At 46.1% G+C, this 25034-nt stretch overlaps 3 long non-coding RNA genes across 3 annotated transcripts; 1 reads left to right on the forward strand and 2 right to left on the reverse strand.

The window, feature by feature from the left end:
* Positions 1 to 3953: 3953 nt before the first annotated feature.
* Positions 3954 to 12627, reverse strand: LOC131581199 (uncharacterized). The gene is made up of 4 exons (XR_009278026.1): positions 12573 to 12627; positions 12049 to 12321; positions 5368 to 5661; positions 3954 to 4513 (listed from the first exon to the last, which is right to left on the reverse strand). It is a non-coding gene; the product is annotated as an uncharacterized LOC131581199 (long non-coding RNA).
* An 8-nt stretch (positions 12628 to 12635) lies between these two features.
* LOC131581200 (uncharacterized) lies at positions 12636 to 14580 on the reverse strand. Its single transcript, XR_009278027.1, has 3 exons — positions 14344 to 14580; positions 13371 to 13499; positions 12636 to 12689 (listed from the first exon to the last, which is right to left on the reverse strand). It is a non-coding gene; the product is annotated as an uncharacterized LOC131581200 (long non-coding RNA).
* Positions 14581 to 19208: 4628 nt separating this feature from the next.
* LOC131581198 (uncharacterized) lies at positions 19209 to 24083 on the forward strand. The gene is made up of 5 exons (XR_009278025.1): positions 19209 to 20284; positions 20364 to 20407; positions 20496 to 20540; positions 21753 to 21870; positions 22592 to 24083. It is a non-coding gene; the product is annotated as an uncharacterized LOC131581198 (long non-coding RNA).
* The last annotated feature ends 951 nt before the right edge of the window (positions 24084 to 25034 follow it).

Raw genomic sequence — 25034 nt, forward strand, 5'->3', positions numbered from 1 at the left:
AAATCACGGGTGTCACAAATTGCATTCACCTCTATTCTTAAGCAGGTGTTCACCAGTGTTCCGTCACCACTGTTTCAGTTGTAATTATCTTCATCTCTATAGGAAAATAACTATGCATTTTAAACAAATGTCTTCAATAAAACAAAGAAATTTAAATTTTAACTTGTTAAAAAATAATTATGATAAAAGGAAGTAACAAAACGTCAAAAAATACTAAAGTTTTAACTTAAGTAAAAAACACTCAAACTTAAACATAGTGAAATTTAACTTTGCTTAATCTTATTAACACAATCTATATTAGATGAAAACACAACTTAATCTTACTCTGTTATTATAAAAAAAGGCAATTAAAAGTTTGGTATACACTTCTTTGAACACAATATAACAGGAATATTGATTCACTATAGAGATTATAGGGATGCAACAAATTTATCACCATTCTATGTTATCTGGTTTTGAGAATAACTTATAATAACTGCACATGTTATTAAAAATACCATTCGTAACAAGAATTTGCTTGGTATATGCTTAAATTTGTTAGGATTTTTAGAATTCAGTTTTACTAGAGAAAAAATACAACACCACAGATTTGGTAATTTGCGATTCAGCTTTTGTAGTACTTTTCAGAAACATTAAGTTTAACTTTTTTAACTAAAATCTAAAATCCAAATTGGTATATATGCTGTTATACAGGTTTGGTTTTGGTTTTTTTTTTTATAACAAAAGGACTCACATTAAAATTTCTTTATTAAAATTGTAAAAAAAATACCAAGCAAATGGGTAATATATGGTTAATATAACTTTGAGATTACTGAAAACTGTATTGAACTAAATCTACAATACACTTATTCAAATGAAAGGTTAAAAATGAAAGAAACCTGTCATTAAATCCTTTTTCTGTAGGATTAATCATATGATTTTTCAACTTAATTTTAAAGAAATGCATCTTGTAGAAACTGACTGTAACTACAGTAATACTGCTTGATCACTCTATATAATACAATACTACATTATCAGTAGATGTATAGAGAAGATAACATTTTCAAAACTTTCATGTATTGAGAATACTGAAACTGAAGAAAAAGCTTTTAAATTTCTTGGGATGCATAAATATAATTTTCTATGTTATTCTGTAAAAACAAAACCAACAGATATCATTAGAAATACAACATCTATATGTATTCTATTATGCAACATTTTTAAACTTTTTGATCCATTTTTGAAGGCACTTCAATAAGGGCTTCTTTCTGAAGCTTGTGACTGCTATAATTTGCAGATAAGCCAGTAATGCATTTTACAATGCTTTTGATTTTTACTTTTCGGCTATTTTTCTGAAACCATTCCAGAGATGCTGGAGTTTGTATTGACATGTCCCGTAACCCTGAGTCCATGTCTCTGGGAGGATTTGTAGAGTGAAAGAACTGTGCATTAGCACGGCTGTCCTCAAAAGACTCTTGGCTTCGTGTGGTATCCACCGAATCAATCTGCTGTGGTGAAGCTATAGTTTTTTCCAGCTGTTGTTGCTCTGCTGAAGCTGTATTGCAAAGCGAATTCAATTTTAAAAGTGCCGCCGCAGCGCTCGGTGCACGCCGAGGCTCGGTTTCTCCACCCGCCTGTGCCCCGGCTCCGGGCTGGGCACGGAGGGACGGGACCACGCCTCCCTGTGACGTCACGGGCGCCCCGGATGACGGCTGGCCTGGGGGCAGTGCCGCAGGCGGGGTCTGGAGCTGCGGCTGTGGTTGCGTCACTGCTGACGTCACGTTGACTGACAGCTGTGGCTCCAAGCCCACCCCTGGCAGGCGGGGCGCAGGGGCCGCCGTGCCCGTGTAGGTCCCGGACCGCTCTGGCTCGGGCCGAACCCTCCCGTACCCTCCCAGGGGGGACAGGGCTGTCCACTCCACCCCCCTAGGGCCGGAAAGGGACTCGGCTGCCGGCACGCAGGCGGCCAAGGAAGTTTCCCCTCCCTCTTCTGCCTGCAATAGTATACCGGGTGCTGGAACAGTTTCAAGAGAACTGAGACACTCTTGCAAAAGCTCTAAGACCCCTTTTTGCAGATTCTGCCCGCATTTTAGAATTGCCTCCTCGTCTCTGTATAGTTGTTTTTCTGGGCTTTCAACAGGCTTAGACATTCTCTTTCCTAAGGTAGATTTCAGGCTGACACAGACTTTACAGCGTGCGGTAACAAGCATTCCGCATCTGACTGAAACAAACCCTTCTGTTTTTCTGGACCCATAGTGTCCCTTGCTTGAGTTTCAGAGTCCCATTTACTGGCGATGACTTCATAAGTCACTGCAGAAGCCGTTAGAAGTTCAGCTGCTACCTCGTCTCTAAGAGTGGTTTTTTCATATACTCTCACATTTATCTTCTCTCACAGGCTTGGGGTAAAAATTTTGTCTGAATCCACGTTAGGGAATTCTACCCGTACCCAGGATAGAAGGCTTTTAAGCTCATCCGTGGACACAGAGATCGGGTGCTCCTTCACCATAGCTTCCAAAATAGCCAAAACCTCCCCCTCAGGTCTGGACATGTTTCCCTTTTGACGGCTTACCTGACCTGAGGGTCAGCTTTCTCTCAGCTCCTCTATCCGTGATCCGTTCCACAGCTCACAGACGTCTGGCTTGGCTTGTCCGCTCTCACCAGCACCGGGATTACCGAGATCTTCTTTTTCCCCTTTCCAGGGAGTTTTCCAGCTTTCTGCTGTCTTCGCTTTTTTCCTTTTTTTTTTTTTTTTTCAGCAGGAGCCTTCAGTTCAAAGTACCCCAAGTTTGGGAGCCACTTGTCTCTTTATGGCCTTTTTGATTTGGGTTCTTTTTCCCTTTGAACTGAAGATTGATGAGAGGGAGCATGGTTTTCTCTCGTTCGGTCTCAGTTGTTAATTTTTTGTTATCAGCATTACAAGGTACAAGGAGCTATGTGCACTATGATAGAAAAGGGGTAAAATGGCTAACAAAGATCTTCTTCAAGGTCTTTTATATGTCCATTTACCCAATTAACAGGTGCCAACTAAATTATTTTTCTTAGTGACCCAATGACCCAACACCTGTGTGCTGCACTCTGACATTTTCTACCCAATCACCTACTACTACCCAAACACCCCTAGGAGAAGAACATGAAGAAGAAATAAGAAGGACAAGAGACAACACCCTAAATCCTCCATCTTGTCTCCTGTTCTCTAAACTACTTTTTCACCCAGTGATTTAAGAAACTTTCTAATCTACACATTTACACTTTTCCTATCTAACTTTAACATTTGTTTTCATGTGTCACCATGAAAACATGCACATGAATTTCGTATTATATGAAATTCAGTGTTTCCTTGAATCCTAGAACTAAATATTAAAAACAAGGGCACACACTCTGTATCTCAGCCTCCAACATGACGGTGAGAGCATCTCATAGGGTCTGGGGGAGCACCAGGATGCACTTGGACCTGGAGCATTGCTCAGAGGAGGTGGTGAGGGACAAAGCTTTTTGCCAGGAAACAGCAGCTGAACAGGTGAGCCAGTGTGGATTTGCAGGGCTGATCTTTCTGCTTTTCCCTTTTGATTCCATCTTGGCAGTCCCGCCTCAGTGCCCTCAATCTGTCACAAGAGTTCCAAAAAAAAAAAAAACCGCTGAGCAAACAGTGAAAATAAGGGGTACAGGTATGGTAGAATACAGTTGTACCCCACCCCCAACCCTAAACAGCAGCCCTAACAGCGCTCCCATTTCCCTGAGGCAGCTGCAGGCAGGAATCCTAAAGCAGCAGAGTGCCAGAACCCCGAGAGGTGCAGGCAGTACACCGTGTTCTAGGGCCAGTTGAGAAGAGATAGTGGCCACGTAGGTCCCGCTTGTGTGGGATAACCAGGGGTTTCCAGCCCCGGCCCACCCCGGGCTCCCCGTTCATCCGCAACCGGGGAGGCTCCCAAACCTCATCGAGGCGGCGGTTCGTTTGGATCCACAGCAATACCGCTTGAAGAGTTTCGCTCCGCAAGCCTCAGCATCCCAGCGGGGCTGAAGCATGCAGGCGAAGGACCCAGCCATTGTCAGGAGACCGTGAGTGTTGGGTTTTCACAGATGTGCTGCTAAGATCTTGCACTGATATTTGGTTTTCTTTATTGTACCTGTCCAGGAGACAACAGCCTGCCAGAAACGTGCCAGACGGTGAGGCGGCCTTCCCTTGTGCCCCACGTGGCTTCTCGTCCCCACGCATATGAGAGCTAAGTCGAAGTCCAAGACCTACAGAGGGGCATGAAAGCGGTGTGCCAGGTAAGCACTCGTGCCCAAGGATTTTTGAGTCAGCTTTGGAGATGTGGCGGTCCAAGCTGTGGCCCCTTAGGCTACCTCAAGGGAATTCCTCACTTTGGCTCACAGTGCTGAGGTGCGCAGGACAGAGCAATCCCGGGGTGTGTCGTGTCACTTTTCTACCGTGCCTTCCGTGCCTTTCGTACCTCTCGTGTCGTACGTGCCTCGCCTTATCCCTTCCGGGGGCTTATCAGAAACCCCGGTGTCTCTCTTAACATCTCTGATCTCTCTGAGAAGAACATGAAGAGGAAAGAAAAAGGGACAAGAGACAACTCCCTAAATCCTCCATCTCGTCTCCTCTAAACTTTTTCACCCAGTGATTTAAAAAAACTTTCTAATCTACACACTTCCACTTTTAGCTTTTTGTATCTAACTTTAACATTTGTTTTCATGCATCACCATGAAACCATGCTCATGAATTTCATATTATATGAAATTCAGTGTTTTTCTGGATCTTATAACTAAGTATCAGAAACAAGGGCACGCACTCTGTATTCCAGACTCCAACATTTGCCCGCTCTTTAAAAAAAAAAAAAAATCAACCCAAATCTTTCAAACCTTTTATTTGATTAATTTTCACTCAGGGTTATTTTTCCTTCTCTCATGCCCTACGCACCAACAACAGAACTGCTGCTCTGTTCTACAGAGCGCTCTGCCTCCAGTTTTGAACATCAGTTAACTGACCACTCAAAGCTAGAGAAATAGATCTAGGTTGCTTACTTAACCAGTAGTCTAATTCCTAAATTATATATATTTAATTCCTAAATTAAATAATTTGTCTAATTCCTTTAAAGTTTCTGCTGAAACTGCTTGAATTGAAAGCTGAGTTGTTATAAATATCTATCTGAAATTTCATGACTCAAACTCTTCACAATCAAGTGTGACTAAGATTGATATAAGGTTACAATAAGATGTTGACTCTTTATATAGAACATAATAAATAAAAAGAAAAATTGAATATTATACCAAAATCTATTTTCACTGAGATAAGGTATACTTTCTTTTGAGTTAACTAAAAGAAGCAATGCAGGTGAAATCGCATCACAAAGCGATCACCAAAATGATACAGCTCAAGGGGGATACCTGATTCACCTTCATCTTCAAGGACTTTATCTCTCATGCAGGTTTCTGAATCTTGACACAGTTCACACCACGCTTTAACAAATGAGGCTTTACAATATCGATTTTCCTACTCTTTCACACGAAACCCAAAGTTCATCGCTCTCGCACGCAGGATCAAAGGTGTTCAGCCGTCAACTGCGGTCTCGATACAGTTCACATCGGCGTGCTCGCTCTTCTGCTCTTTGGGCCGTCTGCTCGTCTCTGCAGCTGATGAGTTTCCATGTTCTTCGCTAGGCAGTTACTTCTGCTTTGAACCTGTGAATACAGAAACTACACTTTACTCCAAATTACTAACTGAAATTAATTTTTTGTCTTCTCGCTTCTGAACCTTTGACAGGAACCAAAGAATTCTCTCTCAACTTTGCTCGAGTACTGTTAGAAGAATACCTGATAATTGAGGGAACTGGCTTTGTGAAAGACTTGTTTAAAAAGGACCGATCAAGAATTATTTCCAATAGATATACAATATTTGCATTTTTTCCAAAATCTAAAATACATACATAGCGTTTCCACGCTTCTGAACCGCAACCCGTTTCCTCCCCCTCTCTTATAAACAAAGGTAAAATATCCACTGTCTTGTTCTGACAATGAAAAACCAAAGTAAAACACATGCATATGTACAGATATAGGAAATAAAACTTTTACAGCAATCAAAAACTGGTTAAGAAGACGCATAATTAATATTATGCGATGTTAAACTTATCTAAGTGATCTGTAATATGAATTGCCAAATGTACTAAATATATACTCTCATCCCAGGGTCTGCCACGGCTGATAAATCAATGGAAGATTGGAAAATCATGTCCAGATAACAATTCTCCAAGCTCACAGTAAAAATCCAGCTGCTATATTAATTCACTAATTGCCAAGTCCAATTGACCTGAATATTGTTTTGATGCAGAAAACTGGATTTATTTGTCAATTCTCTATCCAGGTAAAGTCAAGGCTTGGCCAGGGCCTAAGGTTTAAACTGGAAAGTGTTGGAGTCTGAAATACAGACTGTGTGCCCTTGTTTTTAATTTTTAGTTCTAAGATTCAGGAAAACACTGAATTTCATATAATATGAAATTCATGAGCATGTTTTCATAGTGATACATGAAAACAAATGCTAAAGTTAGACAAGAAAGGTAGGTGTGTAGATTAGAAAGTTTCTTAAATCACTGGGTGAAAAAGTAGTTTAGAGAATAAGAGACAAGATGGAGGATTTAGGGTGTTGTCCCTTGTCCTTCTTCTTTCTTCTTCATGTCCTTCTCCTGGAGGTTTTTGGGTAATAGTTAGTAATTGGATAGAAAATGCCACAGTGCATCACAGAGGTGATGGGTCATTGGGTCATTAAGAAAAATAATATACGTGTCTATTGTTAATTGGATAAAAATAGGTATAAAGATAAAAGAACTGCGTAGATCGGGGCCATTTTGTGTATCAGACATGAAGTGTGCCACAAGGCCTTGTTTGTACCATCAGAAGAAAGAAATGTACCAAATTGCAAAGATTAACCTTGTAACCAGCCTGGAGAGACCTGTTAAGTTTTGTGAGGATCCTGCAATAAACACGAGAAACAAGATTTTAACCAGCTCGAGAGTTTACTTCAAATAATGAAGATTGAGATAAGTGGAACTCCCCACGAGGGAGGATCCCAGAAGAATTCAGCCCAGAGAAGGCTGGGGAACTATAGAAAGCTGTATTCACAGAGAATTCAGCCCAGAGAAGGCTGGGAAACTATAGAAAGGCTGTATCTACAGAAAATTCAGCCCAGAGGAGGCTGGGAGATTATAGAAAGCTGTATTCACAGAGAATTGAGCCCAGAGAAGGCTAAGAGACTAGAGAAAAGATATATCCACAGAGAACAGAGCCCAAAGGAGGCAAAGAAAAGAGAGACAGAGGTAACAGAAAGATGCCTCTTAACGTATTACTGAAACAAGGTTCTCAATAGTAGCAGCTATGAGATGTTGGAGTCTGAGATACAGACTGTGTGCCCTTGTTTTTAATATTTAGTTCTAGGATTCAAAGAAACACTGAATTTCATATAATATGAAATTCATGTGCATGTTTTCCTGGTGATACATGAAAACAAATGTTCAAGTTAGATCGGGAAAGTGTAAATGTGTAGATTAGAAAGTTTCTTAAATCACTGGGTGAAAAAGTAGTTTAGAGAGCAGAAGACAAGATGGAGAATTTAGGGTGTTGTCTCTTGTCCTTCTTTCTTCTTCACGTTCTTTTCCTAGGGGTTTTTGGGTAGTAGTAGGTGATCGGGTAGAAAATGCGGCAGTGCAGCACACAGGTGTCGGGTCACCGGGTCACTAAGAAAAATAGCTCGGTTGGCATCTGGTAATTGGGTAAACGGACATATAAAAGACCTTGAAGAAGATCTTTGTTAGCCATTTTACCCCTTTTCTATCGTAGTGCACATAGCTCCTTGTACCTTGTAATGCTCATAAGAAAAAATAAACAACTGAGACCGAACGAGAAAAACCAGCCTCCCTCTCATCAATCTTCAGTTCAAAGGGAAAAGAACCCAAATCCAAAAGTCCTTTAACTAGACAAATGGCTCCCAACCTTGGGGCACTTTGAACTGAATGCTCCTGTTGAAGGAAAAAAAACAAAAAACCAACAAAAAAAACCCAAACAAACAAACAAAAAAAAAACCCAAAAAAAGAGAGAAGACAGTGGAAAGCTGGAAAAAAAAGAAGACAGCAGAAAGCTGGAAAACTCCCTGGAAAGGGGAAAAAGAAGATCTCGGTAATCCCGGCGCCGGTGAGAGCGGACAAGCCAAGCCGGACGTCTGTGAGCTGTGGAACGGATCACGGATAGAGGAGCTGAGACAAAGCTGACCCTGAGGTCAGGTAAGCCATCAAAAGGGAGCAAAAATATGGGAAACGTGTCCAAACCTGAGGGGGAGGTTTCGGCTACCTTGGAAGCTATGGTAAAGGAGCACCCGCTCTCTGTTTGCACGGATCAGTTTAAAAGCCTTCTATCCTGGGTACGGGTAGAATTCCCTAACGTGGATTCAGAAAATATTTTTACCCCAAGCCTATGGGAGAAGATAAACGTCAGAGTATATGAAAAAACCACTCTTAGAGACGAGGTAGCGGCTGAACTAACGGCTTCTGCAGTGACTTATGAAGTCATTGCCACTAAATGGGACTCTGAAACTCAGGCAAGGGACACGATGGGTCCAGAAAAACAGAAGGGTTTGTTTCAGTCAGATGCGGAATGCTCGTTACCGCACGCTGTAAAGTCTGTGTCAGCCTCCCGGAAATCTACCTTAGCAAAGAGAATGCGTAAGCCTGTTGGAAGCCCAGACAAACAACTATACCGAGACGAGGAGGCGATTCAAAAATGCGGACAGAATTTGCAAAAAGGGGTCTTAGAGCTTTTGCAAGAGCGTCTGAGTTCTCTTGAAACTGTTCCAGCGCCCGGTCTGCCGGTGCCGGCAGAACAGGGAGGGGAAATTTCCTTGGCCGCCTGCGTGCCGGCAGCCGAGCCCCTTTCCGGCCCTAGGGGGGTGGAGCGGACAGCCCTGTCCCCCCTGGGAGGGTACGGGAGGGCTCGGCCCGAGCCAGAGCGGTCCGGGACCTACACGGGCACGGCGGCCCCTGCGCCCCGCCTGCCAGGGGTGGGCTTGGAGCCACAGCTGTCAGTCAACGTGACGTCACAGTGACGCAACCACAGCCGGAGCTCCAGACCCCGCCTGCGGCACCGCCCCCAGGCCAGCCGTCATCCGGGGCGCCCGTGACGTCACAGGGAGGCGTGGTCCCGTCCCTCCGTGCCCAGCCCGGAGCCGGGGCACAGGCGGGTGGAGAAACCGAGCCTCGGCGTGCACCGAGCGCTGCGGCGGCACTTTTAAAATTGAATTCGCTTTGCAATACAGCTGCAGCAGAGCAACAACAGCTGGAAAAAACAACAGCTTCACCACAGCAGATGGTTTCACTGGATACCACATAAAGCCAAGAGTCTTTTGAGCACAGCCGTGCTAATGCAGTTCTTTCAATCCTCCCACAGACATGGACACAGGGTTACGGCACATGTCAATATCAAGTTCAGCATCTCTCTCACGGTTTCAGAAAAATAGCCGAAAAGCAAAAATCAAAAGCATTGTAAGATGCATTACTGGCTAATCTGCAAATTATAGCAGTCACAAGCTTCAGAGAGAAGCCCCTATTGAAACGCCTTCAAAAATGGATCGAAAAGTTTAAAAATGTTGCATAATAGAATACATATAGATGTTATATTTCTAATGATAGCTGTAGATTTTGTTTCTACAGAATAACATAGAAAAAGATGATACTTACGCACCCAAGAAATTTAAAAGATTTTTCTTCTGTTTCAGTATTCGTAATACATGAAAGTTTTGAAAATGTTATCTTCTCTATACATCTACTGATAATGTAATATTGTATGATATGGACTGATCCAGTATTATTACTGAAATTACAGTTAATTTCTGCAAGATGCATTTCTTTAAAATTGAGTTAAGAATCATATGATTAACCCTACAGAAAAAGGATTGAATAAGAAGTTTCTTTCATTTTTAACCTTTCATTTGAGTAAGTGTATTGTGGATTTAGATCAATATAGTTTTCAAAAATCTCAAAGATATATTAACCATATATTACCCATTTGCTTGGCATTTTTTTACAATTTTAATAAGGTAATTTTAATATGAGTCTTTCTGTTATAAAAAAAAACCCCAAACATGTATAACAGGATATATACCAATTTAGATTTTGAATTTAAGTTAAAAAGCTAGACTTAATGTTTCTGAAAAGTACTACAAAAGCTGAATCGCAAATTACCAAATCTGTGGTGTTGTGGTTTTTTTCCAGTAAAACTGCACTCTAAAAATCCTAATAAATTTAAACATAGGCCAAGCAAATTCTTGTTACGAATAAGCATTTTTAATAACATCTGCAGTTATTATAGGTTATTCTCAAAACCAAGTAACATAGAAAGGTGATAAATTTGTCGCATCCCTATAATCTCTATCGTGAACCAATATTCCTATTATATTGTGTTCAAAGAAGCGTGTACCAAACTTTTAGTTGTCTTTTTTTATAATAACAGAGGAAGATTAAGTCACGTTTTCATCTAATATAGATTAAGTGTTAACAGAATTAAGCAAAGTTAAACTTCACTATGTTTAAATTTAAGTGTTTTTAACTTCAGTTCTAACTTTGGTATTTTTTAACGTTAAGTTTTGTTGCTTCCTTTTGTCATAATTAATTTTTAACAAGTTTAAAATTTAAATTGCTTCATGTCTTATTGAAGACATTTGTTTAAACTACATAGTTATTTTCCTAGAAAGATGAAAGAAACTACAACTGAAACAGCTGTGATAGAACACTGGTGAACACCTGCTTAAGAACAGAGGTGAATGCTGTTTGTGACACCCTTGATTTCATTAGAAGTTCTATTGTTTGTTATAATCTCTGCAGTTTTAGTTTTCTACAAGTTGCACAAAAAAATAATGATAGTTATTTACAAAAAATTTAAAAGTTTTTCACTTTAATTCATTTTTAGTCATTAAGACAGGAATGTTTCAAAAATATTATCCTGATTTCCTCAGACACTTACTGATGACATATGCATTGTATAGTGTAAATTTATAGGTTTCTACAATAAGCATTATCTATAAAGTGTCATTTTATTTACAGCCCGATTTATACATATTTTGATATATCTTTGTGTAATTACCTTTTAGACACGTGTCATTTGAGATTTTTTTGTTTTCTAACTACAGATGTATCTCGGTCAGTAAGTTATGCAGCTGCTTCTATGTAGAGGTTTTTTTTGTGTTAGTTTTTACTCTTTTCCTTTTTTAAAAAGATTCACATTTACCTAATCCAATGTAACTTTATTATTTTAGTTTCCAAAATTCTAAGAAAATGTGTCACGGTTGAAAGTTAAGTGTTATGAAAGAAACTTCAGATTAAATTAACTATTGGATAGTTTAATTAGTCAATTACCTAAGACATCTGATCATTTGTTTTATACAAATGCCTTTAAAGGTTTGCAGTGTTTTAAGCACCCTATAGCTGCTATTTTTAAACCCCTTGCTTTGAAAATTACTTCAGAGACATCTTTCCAGTTTAAACCTTAGGCTCTGGCCAAGCCTTGACTTTACCTAGATAGAGAATTTACCAATAAACCCAGAAGTTTTCCGCATCAAAGCAATATTCAGGTCAATCGGACTTGGCAATTAGTGAATTAATACAGCAGCTAGATTTTACGGCGGGCTCGGAAAATCGTTATCCGGACACGATTTTCCAATATTCCATTGATTTATCAGCTGTGGCAGACTCTGGGATGAGAGTATATATTTAGTACATTTGGCAATTCATATTACAGATCATTTAGATAAGTTTAACATTGCATAATATTAATTATGCGTCTTCTTAACCAGTTTTTGATTGCTGCAAATGGTATCATATACGCACGCATATGTATACATATAGGAAAGAACACTTTTACAGCAATCAAAAACTTACGGATGGACGCATAAAACAGTTATTACTCCTGAGCTTTCTCGTACCTTCCTTCGAAGCACCGGGGACTAGTCCCGTCTAGTCCTAAGCTAATCACCGGGCCTCCCCTGCCAGGACGGAAGGCTATCCCAGAGCCCACATCCGAATCTCAACTTACCCCACGTGACCTCGGCCGTAAGCGTCTCACGTGAGTAATTTCTTTAGGCCATAGTAACAAATACGTGGATAATATTTGTCGGTAAAATTATCGATGAAATGTGGGTTACTTCTCTGGAGACCTGAGGATTCACTTCTGCCTCTGGTCAGGATACAACAGAGAAGATCTGTGGTACAAATGGTCACAAGCGATCAAACAGGACATCCAGCTTCTCCTTGAACTTTGTGGAACAGGGTTGGCATCCAGCCTCGTCCTTAGACCGGGAAGCAGTTTCTAGAAATGGGAAACGGGAGGCAAGGAAGATTCAGGCTAAATATGGATTCAAACCGGACCGGGTGTTAGCGCAGGAAGAGACATTTTTCATCCAGACTGCCGAAATGAAGACCCGTAAAATCCTAGCTCTGCTTCGTGTTTCAGGTACTTTTACGTGGTATTTACATTATCAGAAAAAATGAGCAAAGAATAAACACTACAGGTTCCCGTTATTGTCGCGCGAAGGCTTTTTTTAAAGGCCGCATACTCACCGTCTCTTTTTCACTCCAGGCTCGGCTTTTCCCCCGACGTCCGCCGCATCGGGCGTTGCGAGGAGGGCCGGGTTCTTCAGCGGGGAGTCTCAGGAGCCGGTACGAATTCTGCTTTTTCTGAAGGCGTATGAAAGCGTGCTATCAAAATAGCTATTTTCTCCACTGAAAAGCGTTCCGTACACGACCGCCAAGGCACGGATGTGTTTTAATCACGTAGCTAGATGTACTTAGAAGATTATTTTTCAAGGCAACACTCGTAGTAGAATTTCATTCGGTTTGCGTCCGCGAGAGGCGGGCCGCCGAAGAGGCACGGTCGGGAACGAAGGACGGAGTAAATCTCCGGGCACGCGCGGCAAAGGACCGAGTCGCACGGAAGAGGCCTCTTTCTAAACCGCATTAGTATTTCGCCGTAATTCGGGGCGTTTGGATTTAGCCTGGGCTTGTCAGCTAAGTCATAAACAAGTCAACTCGGCTCCTCAGCTCTCTCAATGAGCGTTTGAAACACGTCCACAGAAGGCTAAGGCAGTAATGACTGCAGAGGAAAAATTCACGACTGAACGATTGCTGGGGAAAAATTCCTCGGGAGTCACAAACCCGAGACACGTGAAATTCTGAAGGTGGAATTCTAGTTTCAGCTTTGGGCACCCGAAGGAGGACAGGAGTCCTTAGCCATATAAAGGGAAGCCGAGCGCCCCAGCGCGTCAGGTGCAGACAACGAGGCGTTCAGGGAACTAGCGGCGAGCCCTTTCCGCCCCTACCCTCTCACCCAGGGGCAACAGCAGCGGGTATTAGACAAACCTCTGTCAAGCAGCAGCAGCCGAGCAGATGAACCGGTGCATGGATTTGCAGGGGGGATCTGGATTTGCAGGGGGGATCTTTCTCCTTTTTTCCTTTTGATTTCATCTTCCTAGTCCCTCCAAAGCGTCCCTAGAAAAAATGGGGATGATGAGGACGAAAGTAGTTGAAACTGAGGGAAGCAACTGTGTTGGGGAGGGTGAAACAGGAAAACCTTATGAATGTGATTGTTTGTCAGAAGATTCTGAAAATACGAAGGCTAGAATCAAAGTAGAAATGAAAGCCTGCTCTGAGTCCTAGGATACCGAGTGCCGGTTAACCAAAGAACAATAGCCTAGCCAGTTGAACGAGAATCCCTGCTGACAAAACAATGTCCTTCTGCTGATCGAGAAGTCCAAAGGTAAAGAAGCAAGGAAAGAACTTGTAAAGCTTTGTAGAGTCTAAAGCGCAGCACTGTATGTTAATATAGGGAAGCGCATAGGCTGTATGTAAACTCTTTAGTGGCTGTGTCTCGTGGTGATCGGTTACTAAGAATTAGAATATTCACGATAGAAAAAGATATATTGGATTGTAACAAGAACTTCGCTCTCAACTCTTACCCCTGTCTCAGCTCCCCTCTCCCCCGCTCTTACCTCTGAACCCCGCTCCCTCACCTCCTTCCCGTCTAGCCCTCTCCCCCACTCTTAACTCTCAGCCCCCTCTCCCTGGTCCTACCCCACTAGTCTTCCCTGCTCTCTACCTCTGGTTTTTCCCTCTTTCCCTCTATTGCTCTCTTATTCCCTCCCTCCCCTTTCCCAACCTCTCCTCCCCTGCTCTTACCCGTTCTCTCTCCCCTTCCCCGGACCACGCGGACGCCGAGGCCGGCGGCGGACACGGATCTCCCCTCTTTTTACCCTTATAATAAATTGCTTATACTTGAACAGCTTGACCCCGGAGAAGTCTCTCACCGCGAGTGAGCGTTTTTACACAGCAATACCTGGCGCCCGCACGTTTACGAGCCATCCCACGACTCCTCCATCGGTGAGACACTGCTCCATCATCACTGGCAACTACGAAGACAGGTTTTTTCACCCTTTAAGGCCATCTAGAGCGCAGTTTATGCGGCTGATCACCATAACACCGTAACTCTCTTTCCACTGTTCCGCGGCACCCTCGGGCACTGGCCGGCCGTCGCTCAGCAGCGTCGGCTCCGGAGCTCTAGAGGTATCCGCCGCGTGGCTTTTTCGGGGCGCACGTTCCGAACGGCGTCCGCAGCCCTGGTTTCCGCAGGGCCCCGCGGCACTGAGAAGGGTGGCAAAGCCACGCCTCTTCTGTGCTACACGGGACATCCCCTGCGTGGTTTCTTTGGGGTGAAGGTTGCCAAGCAGCATCTGAACCCCTGGTTTCCGTGGAGCCCCCGAGCTCAGGGGGGCGTTGCGAGGCGACGTCTCACCTGGGCTAGGTGGGCAAAGCCTCTACGTGGTCGAGCGAGGGGCAGACGCTGTCACAGCATCTACACCCCGAACTCTCTAAAAGTTTTTCCGCTGCAGCGTCCACAGTGTAGTTTTTAGACGACTCTGCAGCGTGGTTATGTGCGAGTATTACTAAGTGACACCCGAGAACGGACGGGAGGTGCCTGGCCAGCACCCATCACCCGAGCTCTGAGAGACGAGCCGACATCATTAAAATAAGAGGTGAGTCACAAACCAGTCTATCACGGGTCAAAACTATTCAACCCCAGAAAAAAAGCTGTATAAGCAACTAAAATTCTCACTAAAAGCCAGCCAAAGCAAATTGCCTAAACAAGAACTAAAAACCCTCCTAACCTGGACTCTAGTTAATTTCCCAAACGCAAAACACTCAGAATTTTTTACTAGAGATTTTTGGGACACAGTTGGTAATAAGCTTTTTAATAACATCTCTCGCCGAACTGTGGCGGCCGCTAAGCTCCTCCCAGCCTGCAGAGCACTCGTAGAAATGCGTGCTGCCAATACACAACGCGCGACGAGCCCCCCGTACCCCCGCAACCCCCGTATCTCCTACCCCTCCCCCCGACCACGCGGCCCCCGTTCCCCCTACCCCAGAGTTCCGGCACGCTCCGTTCCCACCCCTCCTACCGCCCGCCCGCTTTTGCCTCCCTCCTGCCGTCCCAGCTACCCCCGATGTTGCGGTCCCGCCCCGTTCCGGCGTCCCCGCGGTTATGGGCCCCGCCGCCGCTGTCCCCGTGGCCCCGCCTTCCCCCGCCGACACCGTGGTTCCCGGCTCCGCCACCCCGCCCACCCTCGGCATCGCGGTTCCCGCAGCTCAGCTCCCCTACACCCCCTCCGTGCCGCCCGCGCCGCCTTGCTGCCCCACAGGCTCCGCTTTCCCGGCACCCGTGGGGCCGCCGGCCCCGCCGCCGCCGCCGCCGTCCAGCGACACCGATCCGAGCGGTGCGGCCGGGCCGATCCGAAACTCCCGCTGCCGTACACCACTCCCCCATGCTGCCGTGCGGCGCTGACGCCATCCACGCATGCACAATCACTGCTTTTATCGCCGAGGCTCCTGCCGCCGTCCCCGCGCTCCCCGTGTCTCCCCCCCCCGTGCCAGCCTGTCAAACCGCGGAAGGGGAGAGAAATGCCCACTTCTAAAACACCAGAACAAGTCCAAAAATACCAGCGTCACGCAGTTTCAAATCACCGAGTTGAAAATTTCCAAAGGAATCCAATTGCAAAATACCAGAATACGGGGTTCCAAAATTCCAAAATGATTCCGTTTCAAAATAGTAAACTAGTGAGTTCCAAAATATGAAAAGCACCCAATTTCAAAATATCAAATTGCAAAACACCAGTTCTCAGATGTCTTACACCGGCAGGATTCCCAAACCCAAATGAATGCAATTATTGTCAAAACGGGATCTGCGCTACCAAAACGACTATTTTCTTCCCTGAAAAGCTTTCCCTGGTGATCATCAATACACGTAGTTATTTTGATCATTTAGCCGGGCGTAATAGAAATTTTACTTTAAAACCCAACATTTGTAGCGGTCCTCAGCTCGTGTCCGTGACCCGCAGCCTCCGGGCGGGACCGCCGGGGCCGGGATCGAAACACAGAGCGAGCCCGGTCCCCGCGGCTGCGCGGGGAAACACCGAGCGGCGAGCAAAGGGAGCATTTATAAACTATATCGATATTTCACTGAAATTCAGGGCAGAGCAGCGACGGGGGCGCTCGGGTTCGGCCAGGATTAGCCCTAAACGAGCCGGGCAAACCCCCGACCGCTCAAGGGAAGCCGAAGTCAGTAACCGGTAATCGCCTAGGACCCCGTGAGGAATTTCCTCGGTAATCACAAACCCCGCACGCAGGGGATTTATGCGGCAGAATCCCAATTTCGGCCACGGCACCCGGAGGAGGAGACCGGTTCTCTACCGCGGAAATGAAAGCCCAGCACCCCGGCGTTTCGGGGATGGACAGCGGGACACGTAAGGGAGGGAACGATCGGCAGGATGTTTCTGCGCCTCACCCCCAACCCCCCCCCCCCCCCCCCCCACTCCAAGGTGCTGCCGCCTCAGGCGTGACCGGTGAGGACGAGAAGGGAGCAGCTCCTTGCAGAGGCAGTTTTGAGAGGCTTACCCGGGCAAGGCTCGCGCAGGGAGCCGCTGGAGGGGCCAGCGGGGGCATCCCGGGAGTTCCTCCGGGAACGAGGGTCACGGCACCCAGCAGGGACCGGGGGATCAGGCGGTTTCACCCGGGCGGGGAGCGTCACTTTAAGATAAAGCCGAGAGAAAAGCCCGTCCTGCCGAGCAGGGTCACCCGAGCGGGCGGGGCAGCACGCGCGCTCCCGGCGGGGGGGGGGGGGGGGCGGGGGGCGGCAGTTTTCAGCTTTCCTCTTCTACCTCGCTACTCCATCTCCACAGCCCCAAAGAAGGGATGGGTTATCAGGAAAAAAGGCGTTTAAGCTGAGGGAAAAAGCTTCCTTTTCCCCAATCGCCTGTGTTTGAATTGAAGAGAAATCCACTTCCCCTGCAATTTTGATAGTCTCAATTGGAGGTAACTCTGCCTTTTCTGTGCTGTTAGAGATATTAATTGATAGAGAATGCCCATTTTCTATTTTTTTCCACTTTAAGTGGAAAGGGAAAGCAGGGATGATGCTTTTTTATGAATCTGAATTAACCGAAAAATGCCCCCTTTTCAATCACCAGAGAGATTTAAAGTGAGGAAAACCACTCTTTTTCCCAATATTTGACGGGTTTAAATTAAAGGGGAGAAGCCATTTATTTACCACTGTATCCGTTTAAGTGGAGGTAGCTGCCCCATTTGCTCATTTTTAGCGTTGCCATTTCCAGCATGTCCTGGGGTGACTTTATGATACCGGTATCCCCAATTGTCTGGTTTATGTTAAATATTAAGTTCTGCACCTTTAAGACCGGCTCTGAAAGCGAGAGCGGGGGGAAGAAGAAGCACGCCCTTTGCGTTAAGGAACAAACATCACTCCCATACATCTCGCTCCTGGACCGTGGTGTCTGCAGCACGGACAGACAGCGGGACAGAGCTTCTCTCTGGCTTTTAGTTGGTTTTAGCTAGCTGAGGCAGAGGAGTTCCCTGGACCTTTGTTTTTTTTTTCCTTTTTTCGTTTCCTTGGATCTGTGCAAACCTGCTCCGGACCGAACACCCGGCCAAACCCCGGGAGCTCACGCCTTTGGCCCACCGGGGCCCGGGCCTCGGCACTTTTCAGCGCCGGAAGGACCGATAACAACCCGAGCGAGGCGAGCTACACCACGTGAAAAGGACTTTTCTTCCTAGACTTGCCATCCTATCGAACAGTGAGAGGTTTTATTATTTCATATTATTCAATTTCTGTTAAATAAACAGCTTTTTCCACTTCTTTCCAAGGAATTTTTTTTTTCCTTTCCTGGACCAGTTGGTAGGGAGGGGTCATTTCCCTGGGGAAACCCCCATTTGGAGTTTTCCTCCCTAATTTGCCCTAAACTAGGACACAGCATTTCAAGGGTTTAAAGCTGCATTTCAGGGTACCTCTACCCACGCCCCGGCACCAAATATTTCCAACAGAAGCGAGTCCAGCAGGTATGTAACGGTAATGCCAACTGGGAGTCTATTCTTTTTCTTATTTTCATTTATAATGTAGAGAGCCCTAATTAGAGGTCCCTATGAGACACCATTCATATCTATACTATTCTTCTCCACCCTAATTAATCCCAGGGGGAGTGCTACTTAGTAATCAGGAATAAATAATTATGCAAGTCCATAACTTATCCAACTTAGCCGGCAACACTGCTGAAACACAAAGTTTTGCTTCTTACCTCTTTTTTTTCCTTTGCTCCATTGCTCTGAGTAATTGCAGTAAAAAAAGAAAACACTGTTTTTTCCCAAAAAGTTTTCTTCTACGCAGAGCTCCTTACCTCAATTTTAACTCAGAGGAGCCAAACAGCTACGGTCCCTCTGAGGGCTTTTATACCCGGTGGGATTTGCCGCCTCCCCTTTCCCAGGCATCGTGGGAAAAAGAGGCGGGCTCAATTAGGGGTATATTAACCCCAGGCTGTGCTAAGGGGCATTATTCCCTCCAAGGGAATCAGCTGGGCTAAAGAGCTTGTCTCTCATTTCAGCGAAGAGGCTCTTTCAATTTACTCCAGCCTGCTTTTAGCAGGTATCTTTTGGGCATTTGAAGCAGCAGAGGTTTTGAAGACACCTTGAAGAAAACATTATTGAACACAGGGAGTATTTAAGTTCATGATTTTGGGTTGGGAGTCCAGGGGTGATAAGATGCTTTTATAATGATTCTTCTGTTTGGGTTTTTTTTTAGGAGGATTGCAGTTTCCTGAAGTTCTAGGTCACGTCAAGTGCGATACTTCAGATTCTCTCAGCAGATTCATCGTGACGCAAAAGGGAACCGCTGCGGCAGCTTTCCTTAGCAGCAGATCGGTCTCTCCGATGGATTCGCTTTGGAGAGATAAGTCGAGGGCTGTGGTCACAGAGGGGATCGAAGCAGGGTAGTGGGTTAGGATTCACACCGGTTAGGGTTTTGAGTCAGCTATGGGGAGGGGGAGGTTTGAGAACTGGCCTCTGGGGCTACCGTGAGGGAAAGGCTCACTTTGGCTAACAATGCTGAGGCGGGCAGGGCAGAGCAGTCCCAAGGTGTGTTGTCACTTGTCTGTCGTGCTTTCTGTGTCTTCCGTTCATCTCGTGTAACATGTCTCTTGCCTTAGTCCTCCCAGGAGCTTATGAGAAACCCCAGGTCCTTCCGGTCATCTCCCATCTTTGCGTTCCTCGGCCCGGGGCCGACGCCGGCGAAGTTTCGATTCGGGAGGTCAGACAGGCGTCAGAATCGCATCTCTCTTCAGCAGCATCCGATCGGATGTCTTTTTAGGTCTTGTTCTCAGCTGTGTTGACAGCTGTATGCAGTAATCTTTCTTTACAGTGGATAAGGACTTGTGCCGATTCAAAGGCAGGCAGAGGCTTCCAGCCACAGGATTCTCAGGCATCCGTCTCCGCGGTTCTCGGAATAAGTCGTTCCGTTAGCATCTTTTTCCCCCGGGGTCATCCGAGCCCGGCGGGCTCGCCTTCGGTCCCATCTCGGTCATCTCGTTCAGCATTTTCTTGGTCCTCGTGAGGACTTTCTCGTCTCAGAGAGTTTTCTCTCCCTGTCGTGTCCCCTCGTCTCACGTGTCACGGGTGTCTGGGGGTATTGGGTCCGGAACTGCTCTGCCCTGCCGCCCGGCCCCGTTGCAGGTGTTCAAGGACAAGTCCCGGGCACTTGTAAGTGGAGACTTGTAATACGGGCTGTAGTTGGAGTCTAGGTAGTATTCTTATGTTGGCAGAAGGTGTCTGGAGCTGTGAAGTTACCCTGCAGCACTTTGACTTTTTTCCTAACTTTCTTTCAGATGCGGATGGATCGACCTCCCGGCAGAGCGCCTCGTCCCAGATGAGGGGATCCCCCCGAGAAGGTCGGTCACGGTTCTTCTTTTGTAGCGGGGCTGGAGTCAGTCACTGTGTTACAGCTCTGCTCTTTGTATTTTTTTTCAGGAAGTAAAGCCGGATAGCAGCAGTGAAGGCGAAGCATTGTGAAGGTGAGCCTCGGTCGGTGGAGAGAAGCAGTTGTTCTTGCTGGGGTCTCATTTTCTGCTATAACTTTAATCCCTTGTTTTTTTATGTTAGGTGGTCTACTTGCAAGATATCCCAGCCCAGGATGCCAGAGGACAGGTGGGTGCAAGCTCTAAGTGTGTTTTGGTGTGTAAGTCCCTGGTTTGCTGATAATGTTTAGTTCTCTAAGATAGAATGAAAGAACCACATCACGAATCCCACCTTGTGGATCCTGACACGAATCGGTGTCACGGACAGGATTCTGAGAGACAGAAGGGGTTGCAGATTTGTCGTGCACTCGGTATCGGGGGAAAGACGTTTTGCCTCAGCCGCCCCTAGCCTGCCACGCCGGTGAGCAGTGTCTAGAAAGCAAGGGAGGCGATTCGAATTTCTCAAAAACTGCACACGCCTCGGTGCAAAGCACCCCACACTCATTTGAGGGCTCTGTCTTCAGAATTTTACAAGGGATATTTGAATGCAAGAGTTTGGACTGACTGATTTTTCTGTTTAAAGTACTTGTTTGCTGATAATGTTTAGTTCTCTCAGATAGAATGAAAGAACCACATGACAAATCCCACCTTGTGGATCCCGACACGAATCGGTGTCACGGACAGGATTCTGAGAGACAGAAGGGGTTGCAGATTTGTCGTGCATTCGGTCTCGGGCAAAGACGTTTCGTCTCAGCCGCCCCTAGCCTGCCACGCCGGTGAGCAGTGTCTAGAAAGCAAGGGAGGCGATTCGAATTTTTTAAAAACTGCACATGCCTAGATGCAAAGCACCCCACACTCGTTTGAGGGCTCTGTCTTCAGAATTTTACAAGGGATATCTGAGTACAAGAGTTTGGACTGACTGATTTTTCTGTTTAAAGTACTTGTTTGCTGATAATGTTTAGTTCTCTCAGATAGAATGAAAGAACCACATGACAAATCCCACCTCGTGGATCCCGACATGAATCGGTGTCACGGACAGGATTCTGAGAGACAGAAGGGGTTGCAGATTTGTCGTGCACTCGGTATCGGGGGAAAGACGTTTCGCCTCAGCCGCCCCTAGCCTGCCACGCCGGTGAGCAGTGTCTAGAAAGCAAGGGAGGCGATTCGAATTTTTTAAAAACTGCACACGCCTAGATGCAAAGCACCCCACACTCGTTTGAGGGCTCTGTCTTCAGAACTTTACAGGGGATCTTTGAGTACGAGAGGTGGGACTGAGTGGTTTTTCTTCTGTTTAAGTCCCTGGTTGGCTGACAAGCTTTGGTAGTCCAAGATGGAATAAAGGAACCGCATCAGGAATTCCACCTTGCGGATGGTGCCAGTCATATTTTCTGTTTCGTCCGAGGTTCCGTGCAGAGAGGCAGAGCCGAAGTTCGCGATCGGCCGCACCGAAGCCGGCGTGGGGGACGTCTCGACGTACGCATCCTATCGAGGATGGGTCTTGTCCTATTACGTTACAAAAGGTAAGCGTCACAGGTGGAAGTTGGGATCAGGGGAAAAGCATTTATAATCAGTGGAGCCAATTTAAAGTTAAGGTACAGGACAGGGCTGTAGTGGGGTGGGCCCCTCTGAAGCCAAGGGAGAGGGTTTCTTTTCGAGCTCCCCAGAGCTTTTGCCGGGCAGGGCAGTTCCAATCCATCCTCTCACGCTCTCGCGTTTCACGTCGTCGGCCGTCTCAGCCTCTCGACGTCGTCGTGGATTTTTTCGTCCGAGGAACCGGCCTTCGCGTCCCCGCGGCTATCGCCACGTTCACCCGGCAGACATCGCCTGCGCTCGCCTCTGTAAAAAGTGCCTTGTGCTGTGCTCGCCGCTGTAAAAAGTGCCTTGTGCTGTGCTCGCCGCTGTAAAAAGTGCCTTGTGCTGTGCTCGCCTCTGTAAAAAGTGCCTTGTGCTGTGCTCGCCTCTGTAAAAAGTGCCTTGTGCTGTGCTCGCCTCTGTAAAAAGTGCCTTGTGCTGTGCTCGCCTCTGTAAAAAGTGCCTTGTGCTGTGCTCGCCTCTGTAAAAAGTGCCTTGGCTTGGAGCTGCCCTGCCCTGGCACCTAGTTAGAGTTAGGTAGAACAGGTATAAAAGGTTATAGGTCCTGTTTTCTATGAGGTTTTTGTGTACAAAATGTGTGGGCCTAGAGGGGGGCTGAGTCATAGCTATCATACAATCCCTCACTGACCACCTTGTGTTGTCTTGCAGGTCTCTGATGCCTATTTTCTGAGGATCTACCATTTGATGTTGAGAAGCAGCAGCGAGAAGATGTCTCGGGGCATTTTGTTCAGCACAGTGTTTCAAATAAGGGTTGCGGTCACTGTGTGAGTTAGAGTCTCCTGCTGTGTGTCAGGGCGTGTCTGTCTGTGAGAGTCGGTGGGTCTGGGTGTGCTTGTGTGTGTGCGTGTTGTGCGGTTCTAACCTTGTGTGTATTGCTTTTGCTTTTCAGGACTTTAAATTCACTTTTAAATTTAGAATAAAAAATCCCCAGCTGGGGGGTTTTTTTTTTCCCTCCCAGCTGGGGTTTTTTTTCCTCGGTCCCGGCCGGTCTGCGAGGCGACAGTCATCGCCTAAGTTTGGGCACGGACCGGCCCCGGACCGGGGTTTTCGTCAGGCAGGCTGATTTTTGAGGCCCCTGGGAACTGTGTTCCCGTGGGGTAGGAGGGGGGTGTGTGTGTGTGCTTGTGTGTGTGCGTGTTGTGCGGTTCTAACCTTGTGTGTATTGCTTTTGCTTTTCAGGACTTTAAATTCACTTTTAAATTTAGAATAAAAAATCCCCAGCTGGGGGGGTTTTTTTTTTTTCCCTCCCAGCTGGGGTTTTTTTTCCTCGGTCCCGGCCGGTCTGCGAGGCGACAGTCATCGCCTAAGTTTGGGCACGGACCGGCCCCGGACCGGGGTTTTCGTCAGGCAGGGTGATTTCGAGGCCCCCGGGAACCAAGTTCCCGTGGGGTAGGAGGGGTGTGTGTTGTGGGGTTCTAACCTTGTGTGTATTGCTTTTCAGGACTTTAAATTCACTTTTAAATTTAGAATAAAAAATCCCCAGCTGGGGGGGTTTTTTTTTTTCCCTCCCAGCTGGGGTTTTTTTTCCTCGGTCCCGGCCGGTCTGCGAGGCGACAGTCATCGCCTAAGTTTGGGCACGGACCGGCCCCGGACCGGGGTTTTCGTCAGGCAGGGTGATTTCGAGGCCCCTGGGAACCGAGTTCCCGTGGGGTAGGAGGGGCGGGTGTGTGTTGTGGGGTTCTAACCTTGTGTGTATTGCTTTTCAGGACTTTAAATTCACTTTTAAATTTAGAATAAAAAATCCCCAGCTGGGGGGGTTTTTTTTTTTTCCCTCCCAGCTGGGGTTTTTTTTCCTCGGTCCCGGCCGGTCTGCGAGGCGACAGTCATCGCCTAAGTTTGGGCACGGACCGGCCCCGGACCGGGGTTTTCGTCAGGCAGGCCGATTTCGAGGCTCCCGGGAACCACGTTCCCGAGGACCGCCGATGGCAGGGTTATAACGGGGCGGTTGAGAGGAGAGCGAAGGTGAGCGTGTGTGTGAGCAGAAGCCGGCTTCTGTGGCGAATGAGTATTGTGTTTTCTGCGTGCTCGTTGTGGTTTGGGGGAGCAGTAATAATGAAACAGCATGTATTGTCCTTTTCAGAAATGGTTATATTACGTTAATATGTATTTGGCTTGTACTGTTCTGTATTTGCTGCTGTGTTTCTCTGTATTGCTCTGTATCTGAATTACGAGTTTTTCAGCGTGTACAGCAATTGTATTGTATTGTAATGCATTTGTATCCAGTTTCTATGTGTTTTTCTGTACTGTAAATAAATTCATTCAATAAAGTTGCCTCACCCCTAATAAAGATGATCCCCCCCACCCCCTCCTCCCCAACCCCTGTGTCTTTGGTGTGGTGTAGTCATTATTTTCATTTTATTTCTTGCTTTTCTGTCTCTTTCTAACCTTATTTCTGTCTGTCACTTCCTCTATTTTTCTGTTTCTTTGCTCTCTGACTCCAACCCTTTATTTTCCCTCCAACTCTGTTTCCTTTCCTTCTAGCTCCGAGTTAGACAGACAGCAAATGGAGTCGATTCCTTTCCACTGTAACTCAGTTCCAGTGAACAGGAATCGTCTCTGTTTCCTTTCTCTCTACCTCTGAGTTAGACAGAAAAGAAATAGAGTCGGTTTCTCTCCACTCTCCCTCTGTCTCTTTTCTCTCCAACTCTGTTTCTTTTCCCTCTAGCTCCGAGGTGGACAGACAGCAAATGGAGTCAATTCCTTTCCCCTGTAACTCTGAGTTACAGGGACCAGGCATCGTCTCTGTTTCCTTTCTCTCCACCTCTGAGTTAGACAGAAAAGAAATAGAGTCGGTTTGTCTCCACCCTTCCTCTGTTTCTTTTCCCTCTCGCTCCGAGTTAGACAGACAGCAAACGGAGTTGATTCCTTTCCACTGTAACTCAGTTACAGTGACCAGGAATTGCCTCCATTTCCTTTCTCTCTACCTCTGAGTTAGACAGAAAAGAAGTAGAGCTGTTTTCTTTTCCCTCCAACTTTGTTTTCTTTCCCTCTAGCTCCGAGTTAGACAGAAAGCAAACGGAGTTGATTTCTTTCCACTGTAACTCAGAGTTACAGTGAATAGGAATTGTCTCTGCTTTGTTTCTCTCTACCT

Source organism: Poecile atricapillus, chromosome 7, assembly GCF_030490865.1.
Source record: "Poecile atricapillus isolate bPoeAtr1 chromosome 7, bPoeAtr1.hap1, whole genome shotgun sequence".
Classification (NCBI taxonomy): domain Eukaryota; kingdom Metazoa; phylum Chordata; class Aves; order Passeriformes; family Paridae; genus Poecile; species Poecile atricapillus.